The sequence below is a fragment of the Rhipicephalus microplus genome, chromosome X (assembly GCF_043290135.1).
Source record: "Rhipicephalus microplus isolate Deutch F79 chromosome X, USDA_Rmic, whole genome shotgun sequence".
Lineage (NCBI taxonomy): Eukaryota > Metazoa > Arthropoda > Arachnida > Ixodida > Ixodidae > Rhipicephalus > Rhipicephalus microplus.
The window spans coordinates 151811966-151826831 of NC_134710.1; the positions used below are offsets into that span (position 1 = coordinate 151811966).

Genomic DNA, 14866 nt, shown 5'->3' on the forward strand with positions numbered 1-14866 from the left:
GTACCGAAACACGTTTGAGAGGTTTTCTAGACAGGGACATCTTGTATGTAAATAGGGATCACTATCTGTGAGAGAGCATAAACTTTGGGAGATTCACGTTACTTTGACAATAGGGTCGTTTTCGAAATACCGGTCTTGGCGTCTTCGACATTATCACGATGTCATCATTACAACGAGCGATGACGCTGTGTGGCCATAGGGGGAGGGGGCAATCTTTACTGCAGCCCCCCCCCCCTTACTCTCCGTTGGTCGAGTCCGAAAGAAAACTAACTTCCCAATGAACGTAATAATAATTAAAATGAAGCGATTACGTGTTCCTAACAAAGGCATTTCTAACACTGGTCCCCGGCTTTCAGGGGTAAATGTGGGAAGGTTTTTCTAATGCAACGCCCGGGGCCCTTGTCGCCATTATCTTCATATTACAAGCGTAGTCATAACCCTGCGCATAGAAAAAAAAAACGACGTGCAAGTTCCGACTGGCTAAAGGTATCAAGCAGAATTGCCCTCCCCCCCCCCCCCCCTCCTTACGATGCGCACGCATGTCGCCGTAAGTCCAGATACGATGGCGTTGCACAATAAAACGTAATAGTAAAACAAATAGGGCTTACCGTGGGCTGCACCAGCTTCTTTTCGCCGTGTTCGCTTGTGGCATTCTTAGCGCAGCCTGAGTGAGGATACATCACAAATGATCATGAGCGGACATGACGCACCCTCAGTTAACTATAGTACCATTTCAATGGAGGCGAAAATGTTGTAGGCCCGTGTGCTCAGGTTTGGGTGCACCTTAAAGAACCTCAGCTGGTCGAAACTTCCGCAGCCCTCGACTACAGCGCCTATCATAATCATATGGTGCTTTTGGGTCTTTAAATCCCACATGTCAATCAAACTGGACTACGAAAGCGTTTTATCGTACAAATTTCATATATCGATGCGTGCATCGAAAAATAGAACAGAAAACCAGCTTCAAAACTGCTTTTTGCCTGCTCGAGTTTGCAGACTGGAATATTTGCGATGAAAATCCTAGTCATTATGCAACTGGTTTTCCGTGAAAGTGATTTCCGTCTCTTTCTAGCGATATATAGAACTCGAAGATTAAAATTTTACCATACATGCCAGTTGTTATCGGTATTTAAAGAAAAAAAAAAGGGGGGGGGGGGGCGGGGGGCACCGAGTACATGTACATTTCGATCAGTTCTTTGTAGCAACGTAATAACATTAGTACAAATTGACAAAAATAATCACGACTACCGGGCGAACTGTGCATTATTAGAACATACAGGACATGCACACAAGCTCAAGTTATGACGTGATTGTGCTACTGTAGTCATCACGTCATCATCGATATATTAAACTTCACCGTTGGAATTTAGCTAATCGTTAAGCAAGTATGAAAGGTACGCATGTGCGCGAGCCACACGACCATATTTTGAAATCATACTGCACGTAAGAACAAAGACGTCAGCGTTATATGGTTCATATTGATGAAGATCCTGGGTAGAATTCCCAGAGCCCTACACGCTCCCCCCCCCCCCCTTTTTTTTTTTTTGATGCCTGATATCTGGGAAGAACGAGAGAAAGAAAGAATGATATATGTGGAAATTAATTACCTCACAATGGATCCGTGTCTCTCTCCCATTGTCACGGGCCATCTGAATAGAAATGTGTGCACGTTAACTCTGCGTGACAGCATGACTGTTTCAAACATCGTGTGCGAAAACAATACTATTTTAAGCTACAACTACCACGCTTACATGTCGCGCACAACCATACTTCAACGCAAAACATGTTGATAATTTGGAAACACACTGTGTACACAACCCCAGAAATAAAAAGAACAAAAAAGAAAATATCCGCTAAACTTCTCTTTTGAATGAGTGACAAACTGTGGCATCTGTAGAGATGAAATCGCTCTATGGTACTGTACTGCTAACTTGAAGGTCGCGTGATCCAATCCCGGCCGCTTTTTTCGATGGAGGCGAAAATGCTTGATATTCACTTAGTTTCAGGTGCACGTTAAAGATCCGCGGGTGGTCGATATTTCCGGAGCCCTTCACTACACGGCGCCCATCATAATCATATCGTGCATGATTTTGGGACGTTAAGCACCACCAATTATCATCGTCATAAGCTGGAGAAAATGCTATGTATGTCACGCGCAAGTATTTGAGGCATGTGGGGACTTTCAGCGCAATAGTCGAATAAAAGAAACATACTAGATTAAGTGGATAGCCTTCTATTTCTGATTCGATGCAGCAAACTATGGCCCAATGAAAAGGGCGATGACGTAGCATGCTTTCTGCGAGTAGATAAGTTGTGAACACAAGCGGGAAGCGTGGTAGGTGACGTATTTTTATCGGTTCTGAATCGCGAAGAACATGACGTCTGAGCATGACCTCGCACCCACCAGGAGGAGACTTCCTGTTCAGGCCAGCCATACACCACAGCCCAACGCAGATCTAACCTACACAAGTTGCTTTCGAAGCTGAATTTTGTTCGACATCTTGTGATATGATTAACGGAGCGAAAGCTTCTGTCGCATGGAATACGGCCAACCGCCATTACTTGAACACGTTCTAATACATTTTTCACGGCAGCACACAAGAATCAGGAAAAAAAAAAGTGAAGCGGCTACTTTCTGGTTCAGCGACAACAGTGAAAAAAAAAACAGTAATAAAAAATTATGTTTCGCTAAGCAAATCATAATGATATGCCCCGGCTTCGTGCGCGCTGTACGATTTGACCAGCGATGATGACAGAAATGATGTTTTATATGTCGGTCATCCTCCGACGTTTCAAGTAAAAACTGTTTCGTTTAATATCGTTGCTTATACGCAGGACGACTTTTTGTTTCTTTATTTGGGCACACCTAATGTATCTTCATGAGCTAATAGATAACGAAGATGCACAATATAGACAGTATTAGCAACGCTATGACGTTACTTGAAGCGCCTTGTAAATTATTAACGGTTGTCACTGGCAGGCACGATAGGAGTTCGCCCCCCCCACCCAGCCCCCTCCAAAAATATCAAGATTATTGGGGGGGGGGGGGGTACTACAAACGCACGCATACACATAAAGTGCAACACACACCCCCTCCTGAACCTTTACCCCAATAAAGATTCCTGGCTACACCAGTGACATATACTTTAAATAATAATTATTAACAATGGTGACCAGAAACTTTTTGCGGGGGTTTTGGGCTTTGACTCTTCTTTATACATGTTGGTGCGCGTCTTTGTATGTGCACGCATACATTCACATGCAAAACGTACACATTTTTTGTGGGGGGGGGGGAGGGGGGGGGTTAATTTTCTAAACCATCACCGTGGCTGCGCCACAGGTGCTAGTTGCGGTGATATGTGCTAATTGAGTACGTTTATACACATTCACACCAAATTGGCCTGCTTTTAGTTATACTTCAGGGAGTTCCCAGGTATACCAAATCACATATGGCGTCGCCCGAGGTAATGATACGTGTTTCATATAACACTTAAAAATGCTTGAAGAAGGTTACCAGGAAATAACACGTCTCCATAACTATGACCTGCTGCGGAAGCCTGTAGACGTTGAAATCAGGCGAATTAGTTAGCTCATATTTGCTAATAAACTCTTAATCATTTACTTTGCGATACATGTCGGCATTATCACCGTTGAATTTGCAAGCCTTATCCAAGAATCCAAGTCTGACGGTGCACAGCGCGGCTTTCGGGATAAATTGCTGCGTTCCAGTCACTTTCGCGCCTATAACGTATAACGACATCTTTGCAGTACTGCTCAAACATAAAGGTGCTTTTCATCCGGACATTGCCCCACCGCGGTGGTCTGGTGGCTAAGGTACTCGGCTGCTGACCCGCAGGTCGCGGGATCGAATCCCGGCTGCGGCGGCTGCATTACCGATGGAGGCGGAAATGTTGTAGGCCCGCGTGCTCAGATTTGGGTGCACGTTAAAGAACCCCAAGAGGTCGAAATTTCCCGAGCCCTCCACTACGGCGTCTCTCATAACCATATGGTGGTTTTGGGACGTTAAAACCTACAAATCAATCAATCATTCATCTGGACATTGTTTGTTAATCAAAGAAACAAAGTGGTAACGTTACACTGCGCATTGCAGAGATCGCGGAGTGTTTGCATATGTTTATTATAGGTCGTTTTATCCTCAGTTCAGAAAAGAATGTAAACAGATATGGGGAAATGGTTCAAATTTGTTACACGACTTCTCGGAAGACCTTCAAAGCACTAAATGAAATTCCACAACTTAGCGTATCCTTCTGGCAGCTTCTTTTCTCGTGAATTATTGTTTTGATTCTTCAGCTCATATTTGCGTCGCATTTCATCTGCCCTTATGTGTGCTCCCTTTTTCTGCATGTGCAGTGGCAGTGAGCGTCAAAAGTGTAGGCAATATGAAACACACGCAAAAGCTAAATATACCCGCTTTTTCGGCAGGCAACCTTGAATTTTAGGTTTCCTGCCTGATTGATATAAAACGCGGTAACATATATACTGTGCAGATTGACCGAATACACTCAAAAATTGCTGGGAAAGTCAGTTTCTTCAGATTGTGAGTTCTCTCATTTTTTGACGCCGGCTGTGCATAAAATATCATCATAATTATGCACGGTGAGCCTTCTTCAACCCATCACAATGAGGAGTGCATATTGAGGGGGGGGGGGGGTGCAGCATCATCTGCCTCCATCTCTGGCTACATTCATGACTTACAGCGCACAAGATGTTTTCTAATACTTCTTTTTTATATAGGTATCAAATGATTTTGATGACACCTAGGGGCACTAATGGACAACATTCTAAAATTTCAAAAATCATCACTTTTGTTTTTGTTCTACCCCCCCCCCCCCCCCCCCCCCGCTAGTCAGAAAAGAAGCAACAGAAAATCTCCCCCTCGACTGTTGTGTTGTGCCAGTGTGTGGTACGTAATCCGGCATTTCAGGCATCAAACATTTATTACACCACCACTGCTCATGCTTCGGAGAACATAATAAGTGGTTTTGACGGCCCGCACTTGAATCGTTTCTGAGACGTTTTGAGAACGTGTAATGTCGGAGGAGATGCAGTTTGCAAATGTACGCGATTTCGGGAGTTTTGTAACTAAGCTCCATTCTGTTGCTTAGGTAACTCTCGTTACGTAAGACTAATCTTCAGGAGGCAAACCGCGTTTTCCCTACGCGTGAGCGCGACTTTGCACACAAATCGTGTTTGCACGCACTGCTGATGGCACACATTCGTCGTCAAATATCTGCATCGGGCACAACAACGCAATCGGCGGGTGCTTGACGAACGTATCACAGGCCTTCGCGATTCTAATTACACGTACTACATAGCGGTGCAGGCTAAACAAACCACGTCATCGCGCATGACGCTGTTTGTAACTTCGGTTTAATTCTAGCAGCTTTCCCGGTGCCACAGAAAGTACACTCAGTATCCAACGTTAGCGTCAACAGCATAACCTCACTTTTGCCGTAGGGCCTCGCAAGCAACTAATTATAGTTCGTGAAAATGATAAGCAGTACACGATAAATCAGCCGTACATATATAGTCCCCGGTTTGGCAACCAATCCAGCCATGCATTACAGGCACGCACACAGGACTGCGTGTGTTACTTGCGCAACGGAAAATATTGTTTTAGTTTACGTGGCTTAGGCGAAAATATTTCAAGAGACGCAATACATTCTGAAGCTCTCAGCTAAGAACTCGTTCCAATTTAGGCGTGACACTCGGTAAGCAAGGAGCAGCCGTCATGTGCCGCCGAGCCGTTTCTAAGCAGGCCGTCCGCAAGCAGCAGGCCATAGATCAGCAAAACATGGCAAACATTCAACATTTAGGCACAATCCCCACCTGAGGAGCAATGCAGATAGCGTTGATGCCATGCTGTTCGCAGCAGCCCACGACGTTCAAACGGCCCGGCGGCGCACGACATTCACCACCGCGCTCATGCACCGCCAAGATGTTCGAGACCGCTCTGACAAAACGAGGCGCGTAGCGTTCGTGGTCCCCACCTGGTCGGCGGCTCCAGCCCGGCGTCGGTCAAGGGCACGCTGTCTCTCCGACCCCCCATCTCGGACCCGGCTGGCCACACTTTCCCGCAAGCTGTGCCTGGTGGCGCTGGGGAAAAAGAAAACAAACACCGATGCCGCTCAGCGGACTCGTGGGGACACACAGGCACCGGCTGCAGCAGACCCCCGGCAGCGCGCGCGGGGACGGCACGAAATCGAAACAGGCGCGCGCGTCCCTCCCTTCCCAAAATGCCACACGCGCGTCCCTCCCCTCTAGAGCCTCTCTTCCCTTCGCTTCCAGGAACACTTGAGAGCAGGGCCATAAAGTGAGCACAAAGAAATATGGCTTCCTGCGAGCGGGAAAGGACGGGGACACTTTGGGTGAAAGAAGCAGGGACTGAGGAGGAGAAAAAAGCTCCCCCTCCACACACCTCCTTTCTCTTCCGCGGATGCCGCGCCCTGCATGTGTGCGTGCCATGCTGCGCACCAGTTCTCCGAACTTCTGACGGGTCTAGGCGCGCAGAGAGGGGGTGACCAAGAGGAACGGCACGCTCAACTAGGCGAGGGCGTCGTGGTCCAGAAATACGGAACACACGCTGCTCGATTCATGTCGGGTAGTGCACGAGTGCGGGTTTCCGCCGGCGATGGAGAGCTCGTTGACAGCAGCACGAATGCGCATCGCCGCTGTATGAACAGTTAAAATTCGCGCAATGAGAACGGAGTCAAAAATTGTGGTGACGCTGGGCGGGACGCTAGTAAGAAAAAAGAATTGCAATCAGCCAGGTATTCGATAACAAACAAGCGCTGGCGGGAGCGGCGGGCACGAACTAAGAACAGGAATTTTCTGAATCGAGAATATCTGACGGGTTGTGCGGCCGGCGAGAGAGAGTGAAGAGCGGGAAAAAAAGCGCGCCAAAGTAGATGGGAGAGTGAGAAAGCATAAGCAAAGGAAGAAAAATATGGTCGGCGCAAGTACACAACAGCAGAAGCAGCGCGGCGCAAACATGGCGGGAGGGCGCGTTCCGAGAAGGCAGAGAAAGGACGCGCGGGCCTGTGAGTGCCCGAGGGCGAAGAGAAGAGCGTTCACCTTCTTTTCTATCTGTTGGCTGTTTACAGACGAAATACTGTTAAGAGGGGGAAGGGAGGCGCCCCGCGAGGTCCGACCGGGGAACGCGCATTCCCGGGCAGCACCGACAACGAGCAGAGGCCGTCAAAAAAGGCGGGAAAACATGCCACCGGGCAGCGTAGCTTCCGAATGACCCCGCTCACAATACACGGAGGGCTTCCCTCAAGACAATGAAAGCAGAACACTGATTGGCTTATATATGGGGCACGCAAAACTGCTGAATACGTCGCCGCTGGACCTAAGAAAGAAAGAAAAATGACATTTGCTCACTCATACGTTTCTGCAGCCGACACGGCACTCAGCGTTTTGAAGTCAGTTTGTTTCCGTCGTGGGAAATCAACTAGCAAATGCCTCGCCGCCAATCTCTCATCATGCACGCAGACTGATAAGGCACCGTCCAAGCTTTGCAGAAAGGGGGGTGCTTCGAAGAAGTCCACTGCATCGGTGTTTGTGCTTCTCGATAATATCAATGTGTGGGTGGCGGGGGGGGGGGGGGGGAGGTAAACAGGGCACTGGAGCCATTATCGCGTTGTTTACAGCGATATGTCATCGTACCAACAAAACTGAAAACAAAAAAAACGTGGCATTGTAATCCATTTACAGCGTCGCAGATTGCATCCGGGGTCCTCAGCGTGGGGAAAGGCTTCGTAGTCGCTATCGATCTACAGTTATCTAGCGAGAATAATTTCGGTTAATTTTTGCCGTTGCTTAAATTTAGTTTATATTAAATTTAGTTTAGAAGAGCGGAAATTTAAAGCTCGTGTAACGTAAATGCATTCACATGTGTGGCCGGACCGTACCCAGGCACTTTTTTCGGGGGGTATTCATCTGTAGAATGGTTCAGTTCGGCGACTGCATGGTGGTAGATGTGAAGGCGTATAAAAACTTTAGTATCACACGAAACACCGATGTGATGTATATTAAATTTTGAATTTTCGATTCAATGTTTCTCACCTAAAACTTGATGCTTAACGCAGCCAGGCCAAGTCTTATGTCAAAGGCGTGCTAATGTACAGAGGCGTGCTAAAGGCAATACTAGAGTTCTGAGACGTGCGTCTTTTAAGAACTTCAGTATTGTATTTCTTTTTCTTCTGTGAAAAAGCACTGGTTACATCTTTCCGCCAGACTAAGCACTCATCTGCTACTCAGTAGCGTAACAAACTCAGGTTTGCGAACATTAGCGCATCTTCTCTGAACCAGAATAAAGTTTTAATCATAATCGTACTGGAGTTCTAAACAAATGAATGAGGTAAAGCTGCACAATGTTCAAGATACAGAAGTCAAAAGGTCGTGCAATCAAATTTCGTCGGACAAACACGTGAGTGCAACAATTCGAGGAGCGTTGGCAAAAAAAGTCTATGTCTTTGTTTGTAATGAGTAAGCATTAAAAGCGTCATTGTTAGCGAAAAGCAATGCTGTTGTGTGTTCGGCAGCTGTCCGTCTATGAAGCACCCTAGTGTAGTGTAGTGGCGGAAACTAAAATAAAAAAAAAGGAAACGCAATAATAAGTTATGGGTTTCCACGTACCGAACCACATTAAGATTACGAGGCACACCGTAGTGCTTCGGATTGATTTTGAGTGCACATAAGGTTCTTTAACGTGGACCTAAAGGCTAAATCTAAGCCCACAGGTATATCCGTCTCAAATTAAATGCCAAGCATTTTTCAGTGAACTTCGGCGGCTTTGAGCGTGTCTATCTATCTATCTATCTATCTATCTATCTATCTATCTATCTATCTATCTATCTATCTATCTATCTATCTATCTATCTATCTATCTATCTATCTAGCCGCTTACGTTTGTGTGCTCTCGTGGTCACCGCCTTCACTTGGCGTGACCCAAAATTAGCATAAGAGGGTAATATGGTTTGACGAATATGACACGCTGGTCACGACAGGCGTGGAAAGGTAGGTGGGAATTTATCGCTTTGTTGAGAGGAGCAGTGGTGGTTTTTGGAGAGCACTGCTCAGCGCCATTGTTAAAAGGGGAAAAAAAGGGGGGGGGGGGGTGCCAGCCCCTGCACACCCGTGCTACCACCACCACCTTTGATCTACAGCTGCGTGTGTCATGATTGCATAATCGAGCGCCGTCTTGTTACACGAAATGGTTCGCTGCTGAGTGACAGAAGACTCTGGGGCATCACTTGTATCAGAAAGTTCAAGCACGAAAAAAAAAAATACTTCAAGAATCCTGCTCGAATCGCCTCTACTGCGTTACCGATACCAAATACAGCTCTTGCTACCTTTGTGCTGCGATTTAATTTGCAAGTGTGGTGTCACGTAGCGAACTTTATAGCCACTGCATTTGTTTGGCGGAAAGCTTTTGATCGCCTGGTTCAAGCTTCTGTCTCGCTCTAGGATTTATTGTCGTCACTGCTATCTTTATGCTACCGCTGCTGCAGCCTCCAGTGGTTTTGATAGCGACTGTACGCGCGGGTGTCCATAAAAGCGACTGAGCACTTGTATCTCGGTTTACTCTGACGATGGCCGCGTCATGACAGAAACAATGGCATGTCATGTTTTCTTCGTAGTTGTGCTTCTAACTTCATTACATACTTCATCTCCACCACCGACCCGCAGACGTTGATTGATTGATATGTGGGGTTTAACGTCCCAAAACCACTATATGATTATGAGAGACGCCGTAGTGGAGGGCTCCGGAAATTTAGATCACCTGGGGTTCTTTAACGTGCACCCAAATCTGAGCACACGGGCCTACAACATTTCCGCCTCCATCGGAAATGCAGCCGCCGCAGCCGGGAATCGAACCCGCGACCTGTGGGTCAGCAGCCGTGTACCTTAGCCACTAGACCACCGCGGCGGGGCCCCGCAGACGTTTATATATATATATATATATATATATATATATATATATATATATATATATATATATATATATATATATATATATATATATATATATATATATATACTGTTGCCAAAGCACTTTCAGAACGGCCGCCACGGCGCCTTGCCACGACGACTACGCGTTTTCGTCTGCTAGCGGAAGCTTGTTGCGCCGCCAGTGCCACCAAACCGGAAGCTGTCCCGGCACCGTATTGACGGGTTGTCCGACGCGGGGAGTTTTGCAACTTACCTAGGTCTAGAAACTACAGTTCTAGTAAACTCTACTAGAAACGTTGAGCTTTGCAGCGGCCTCAACGTGGCCGCGAGGTAGCGCTGACAGCACTACAACTTGGCGGGCTTTCAACCCATTTTGAACCACGTTCGATAGCGGTTATATTAATCAATATTACATATTCATTCGTACTTCATATGCGTTTTAGGTCGCGAATTGCTACTAGGGGGTCGATAGCTTCTCGTTGATGCAAAAATCTTGACATGAGTAAATTTTACGTCAGTGCTCCGTTAAGGATCGCTGGAACTGCAGCTCGTTACGTTTACGAAGGAACAGCGAACTGCGTTCTTTCTGTAAACGTTCCACGCCATTCAAGAGGCACACGCACGTAGCACGTCATGCATGACAGGGCGGGTGGGCGACCGCGCCAGGCTCGCCTGTCATGTAACGATGATGCATCCTGCTCGTATCGCGACCAAACGACCAACACATGGCGCTAAAAAATTCGGATTTATCTCTATATCAGGCAGACCAAGCAGAGAGAGCAAGGTTATATGATAGGCAGGGAGGTTAATCAGAAGAAAAATTTCCGGTTTCCTACCCTGCAGTGGAGAAGGGAATAGATAAAACAATGGCATTTCCCAATAGTACACATAATGGCGGTAAAGAGAAACCCCTCACCAGTGCAACGTAAACCATTCTGGCTGACTTTCCATTTGCGAGAACGGCATAGCATAGCCTTGTAGTACAGTTTGTCAAAGGGCTGGGAAGGAGAATTGAGGATGAATAGAATCAAAAAGAGGAGAGACAGTGAGAGCGATCTAGAAAGAGAGAAATAGAAAAAAAGTAGAAAGAGAAAAAGGTAAAATGTGCTAGAACGAGTACAGAGAGAGGTGGAGAAAGAGATATAAAAAATTGCAAGATGAAAACAATGACAAAGAAAGAAAAAAATACAGAAAACTCAAGAAAGAATAGTGAAATATGTTTTTTGACTGCGACCAGAGAACTTTATTTAGTTTCAAATGCACATCCCGGACATTATTTTCTACTCACACTGAAGTATTGAACCAGCACTCATTAAACACCTAAATATTGTCCCTTTCGATGTATTTTCTTGGGCGAGAAGTTTAATTATATTGGTGCATTTGTGGAGATTTCTACTTGAGCGCGGTATCGCAATATGCGCGCGGTATACGCTCATTGCGCCTTTGAATACCGACGTGGAGAGTTTTGCATGTGTTATATAAACAAGCACGAAAGTAGTCAGGCTGGTGGTCTCTAAAAATTGTTAGAATCTTTTATTTAGGTTCCGATTACCTACGTAACAACCTCCTGTTGGAGATGTTAAATTCGTATAATATGGGACGCATGATGTGAGCTTTGTATTTGCCGCTTTATTTCACCTCAGTATTATGGGATACCACAATTGTATTTAAAAGCAGAATGTAACGTTAATGTAGCGACACGTTCCTATTTTGGAAATGCAACTGTAATGAGTTCTTCTTGTCTCTGTGTCGCCGTTCTGTTTTATCGTCCTGCCATACAACTAGCCCAAGCTGCCACACTTCTGTGTAACGAGTGCCTCTTGCATTTATGGAACTTGTAACGGGAACTCGTTCCACGATTGCGAAGGAACGAGCTTTCGCTGCTGTTTTGTAGGAACGTGTACAACACTGGTAAAGTTCGATACTGCAATTTCGTCAGAATGTACTGTGGCGATCAAAATTTTGGAGACCACGGGAGCGCGTGGCGAACAGCACCGCAGCGCCTTCTCACGGCCGCCAGAAAAGCTCGAGAGCGCGCAGTGCGCAAGCGCAGCCTCTTCTACCTACCAGCCTGCGCTTTCGCTCCCTTGAACTGTGCACACAGCAGAACGCCTGAAAAATCGCAAGGTGTCGTGCTTTGCGGTCGCTACGAAAGTACCGTTTGATGATCCTCCATGTTCAATGATAAGCTCATACCAATATGGCCGACATCATCGGACATTCATTCTCATTCAGAATGCAAGAAGACTATGAATGCGACATCTAATTATAAGGCTGTTTATCTCGTCGCTAACGCACCGTTTGCAGGGCATAACACACCGGACTTAAAGAAATCTCATTTACACAGTGTTCTGTGAAGCCTTTAGGCCACGCTATCTAGAAGTTCAATGCCACTATATTAAAATCGTATTTCTTCAAGTGCTATGACAGAGAAACTTTTGAGTCGTTTCTATGTACAAGTTCAACACATTTTCTAATCGAATAACAAAAAACAAAGAAGATCTAGGATCACGTGCATGTTCAAATAGCAAAAAACATGTTTCCGAAACTGCCCATAATAAGCTATAGATACTCATTGCGCCAATCAAAGCACATCTTTTTATCCCGTTGTCTTTTTTGTGTTTGTTTGATAGATAGTATTGTATACTGAAAGGAAGCCTTTTTATGAATCATGAATTGTACAACCCCGCAACCATGCCTATCAAGCTGAATTCATACTTACGTCGCGTGCCATTTATTCAATGCTGTCCTCGAACCTTTCTTGTTGCTACGTGGTTTGCTTAATTGTTCCTTTCCTAAACGCAACCTGATTTGGTCTCTGCTCCACGAAGTATTGGTCAAGTTGTCTGCGCACTTATGACCGCTGCCATTTGTCACACAATCCATATTTATATAATTCCTATAAAATATACATTTGATTCATTAGCTTCACACATCAGCTTTGTATACAATGCAACAATGCAGTACGCCCAGGAAGTCCCGAGTCCCACCTATATACACAGGCTGTGGGGCAGTGCTATAGAGTTCGAGACGCTGTGTTTTATGTTCACGGAATGCGTGAAGATGACCTTGTCCTTAATAAGTCTTTTTTTTTAATTCCGTAACTGTGATAATATATCACTGGTTCCGGAACTCAGACTGTATCCATATCTATCTGGATTGTTCGAGCGATGCCTTAAAAATTTTCCTAAACGCGCGCACGCACACGCGCGCGTTTTAAATTCAGCAATCGCCCTGTATACTTGTCGCTAATTGCAAGATCACACGTACATAATATGACGCTCGGCCAGCTGGTTCGGTGAGGTTTTCTCTACTTGGGAGCCTATACTTTTTTCCGGGATCTGTTTCGTTTGTTCGTTTTTTGTTCAGGGTGGTAATCGAGTGATCAGCTTTGCGGAAAACGCGGCAAAAACGCTTTGCGGGAAAATGTTGTGGAAGGCGCGGTGTATCGGTACTATAGTGGTATACAATCGGTGGTGTAGAAAAGGCGGGACATTGCTGACAGTGCTTTATTTAGCGCGACGGGGCATGCGCCGGTGGCGAGTTGCAACGCAGCCAGTGGAACACATTTTATTTATATATAGCAGGTGTATATGTGTGCTGCGTTGACCTCATTCGGGCGCGCATGCGTGTGCAATGTCACTCATGGTTAAATTGCATTCCGGGCCCTCTCAGTGTTGATACCTGGTCGGCCGGTCCTAATGGCAGGGACGTAGCCAAAGCAATGATAAAATGGCTTAGAAAGAAAGGCAAATGAGCAAAACATTGATCGCCATGATGTGTACGGCATGAGATTGTGTCGGAACTTTTCATTAAGGCTTCTTGCGAGCGCGCAACGCGGATCAACGACTTCATGTCTAGCCTACGGCGGCGCCTCGAACTTCACACATTTGATTTATTCATATGTGGAGTTTAACGTCCCAAAACCACCATATGATTATGAGAGACGCCGTAGTGGAGGGCTCCGGAAATTTTGACCACCTGGGGTTCTTTAACGTGCACCCAATTCTCAGCACACGGGCCTCTAACATTTCCGCCTCCATCGGAAATGCAGCCGCCGCAGCCGGGATTCGATCCCGCGACCTGCGGGTCAGCAGTCGAGTACCTTAGCCACTAGACCACCGCGGCGGCGCAACTTCACACATTTGACTTCGCGAAATCACTCACTATATCGGGTAATAAATTGGGTAATCTTCCTTGTGTAGTCGATATATACGGTCAATATGATGAATTTCAAGGGCGTTAGCGTTTCCGGAGAAACTGCGACGGAAGCACGTACCTGTACAAAGTGGCATACTAATATGAAGAAAAAAAACTATAATTTGATCTACATTCATAATGAAAGTATTGTAAGCGCAAACTAAAGGAACACAAGAGAGGAGACAAACAAGCGCAGTCTGAAACTTGGTTTATTCAACGAAGATGATACATACCACAAAGACAAGAAGAGAGAGGGAAATACAAGGGAGAAGGTTCCACACATGATCAATTGTCGTCCAGAAACGAGATCCCGGTGGAACCTTCTCCCTTGTATTTCCATTTCCCTTCTTGCCTTTCTGGTATTTATTATCTTCGTTGAATAATCCAAGTTTTAGTTTGTGCTTGTTTGTCTCATCTCTTGTGCCCCGTTAGTTTGCGCTCACGTTCATTATGAATATATACCAACTAGCCCGCCTATCAACCCTTGTACATTTGGTCTACTCCGCCATCGTGAAAGGGAAGGGCACGTGACCGCGGCCTTACGATGCAGGTGAATGTAGTGCGACGCGAAAGCTGGCCAACCGGTCTATACCGGCGAAGAAATTTCGCCCAATGAGATTTGCGCAAGGCGTGTCATTTCGCAGCACCGCAGCGTCGGCTTACTTCCATGGCCACGGGCACTCGACAA

General features: G+C 46.0%; 2 long non-coding RNA genes across 2 annotated transcripts in view; one reads left to right on the top strand and one right to left on the bottom strand.

The window, feature by feature from the left end:
* Positions 1 to 14866, top strand: part of LOC119175509 (uncharacterized) — a 71491-nt gene that overhangs the window by 27872 nt on the left and 28753 nt on the right. The window lies entirely within an intron of this gene.
* LOC142775828 (uncharacterized) lies at positions 513 to 7523 on the bottom strand. The gene is made up of 3 exons (XR_012887054.1): positions 5851 to 7523; positions 1608 to 1649; positions 513 to 664 (listed from the first exon to the last, which is right to left on the bottom strand). It is a non-coding gene; the product is annotated as an uncharacterized LOC142775828 (long non-coding RNA).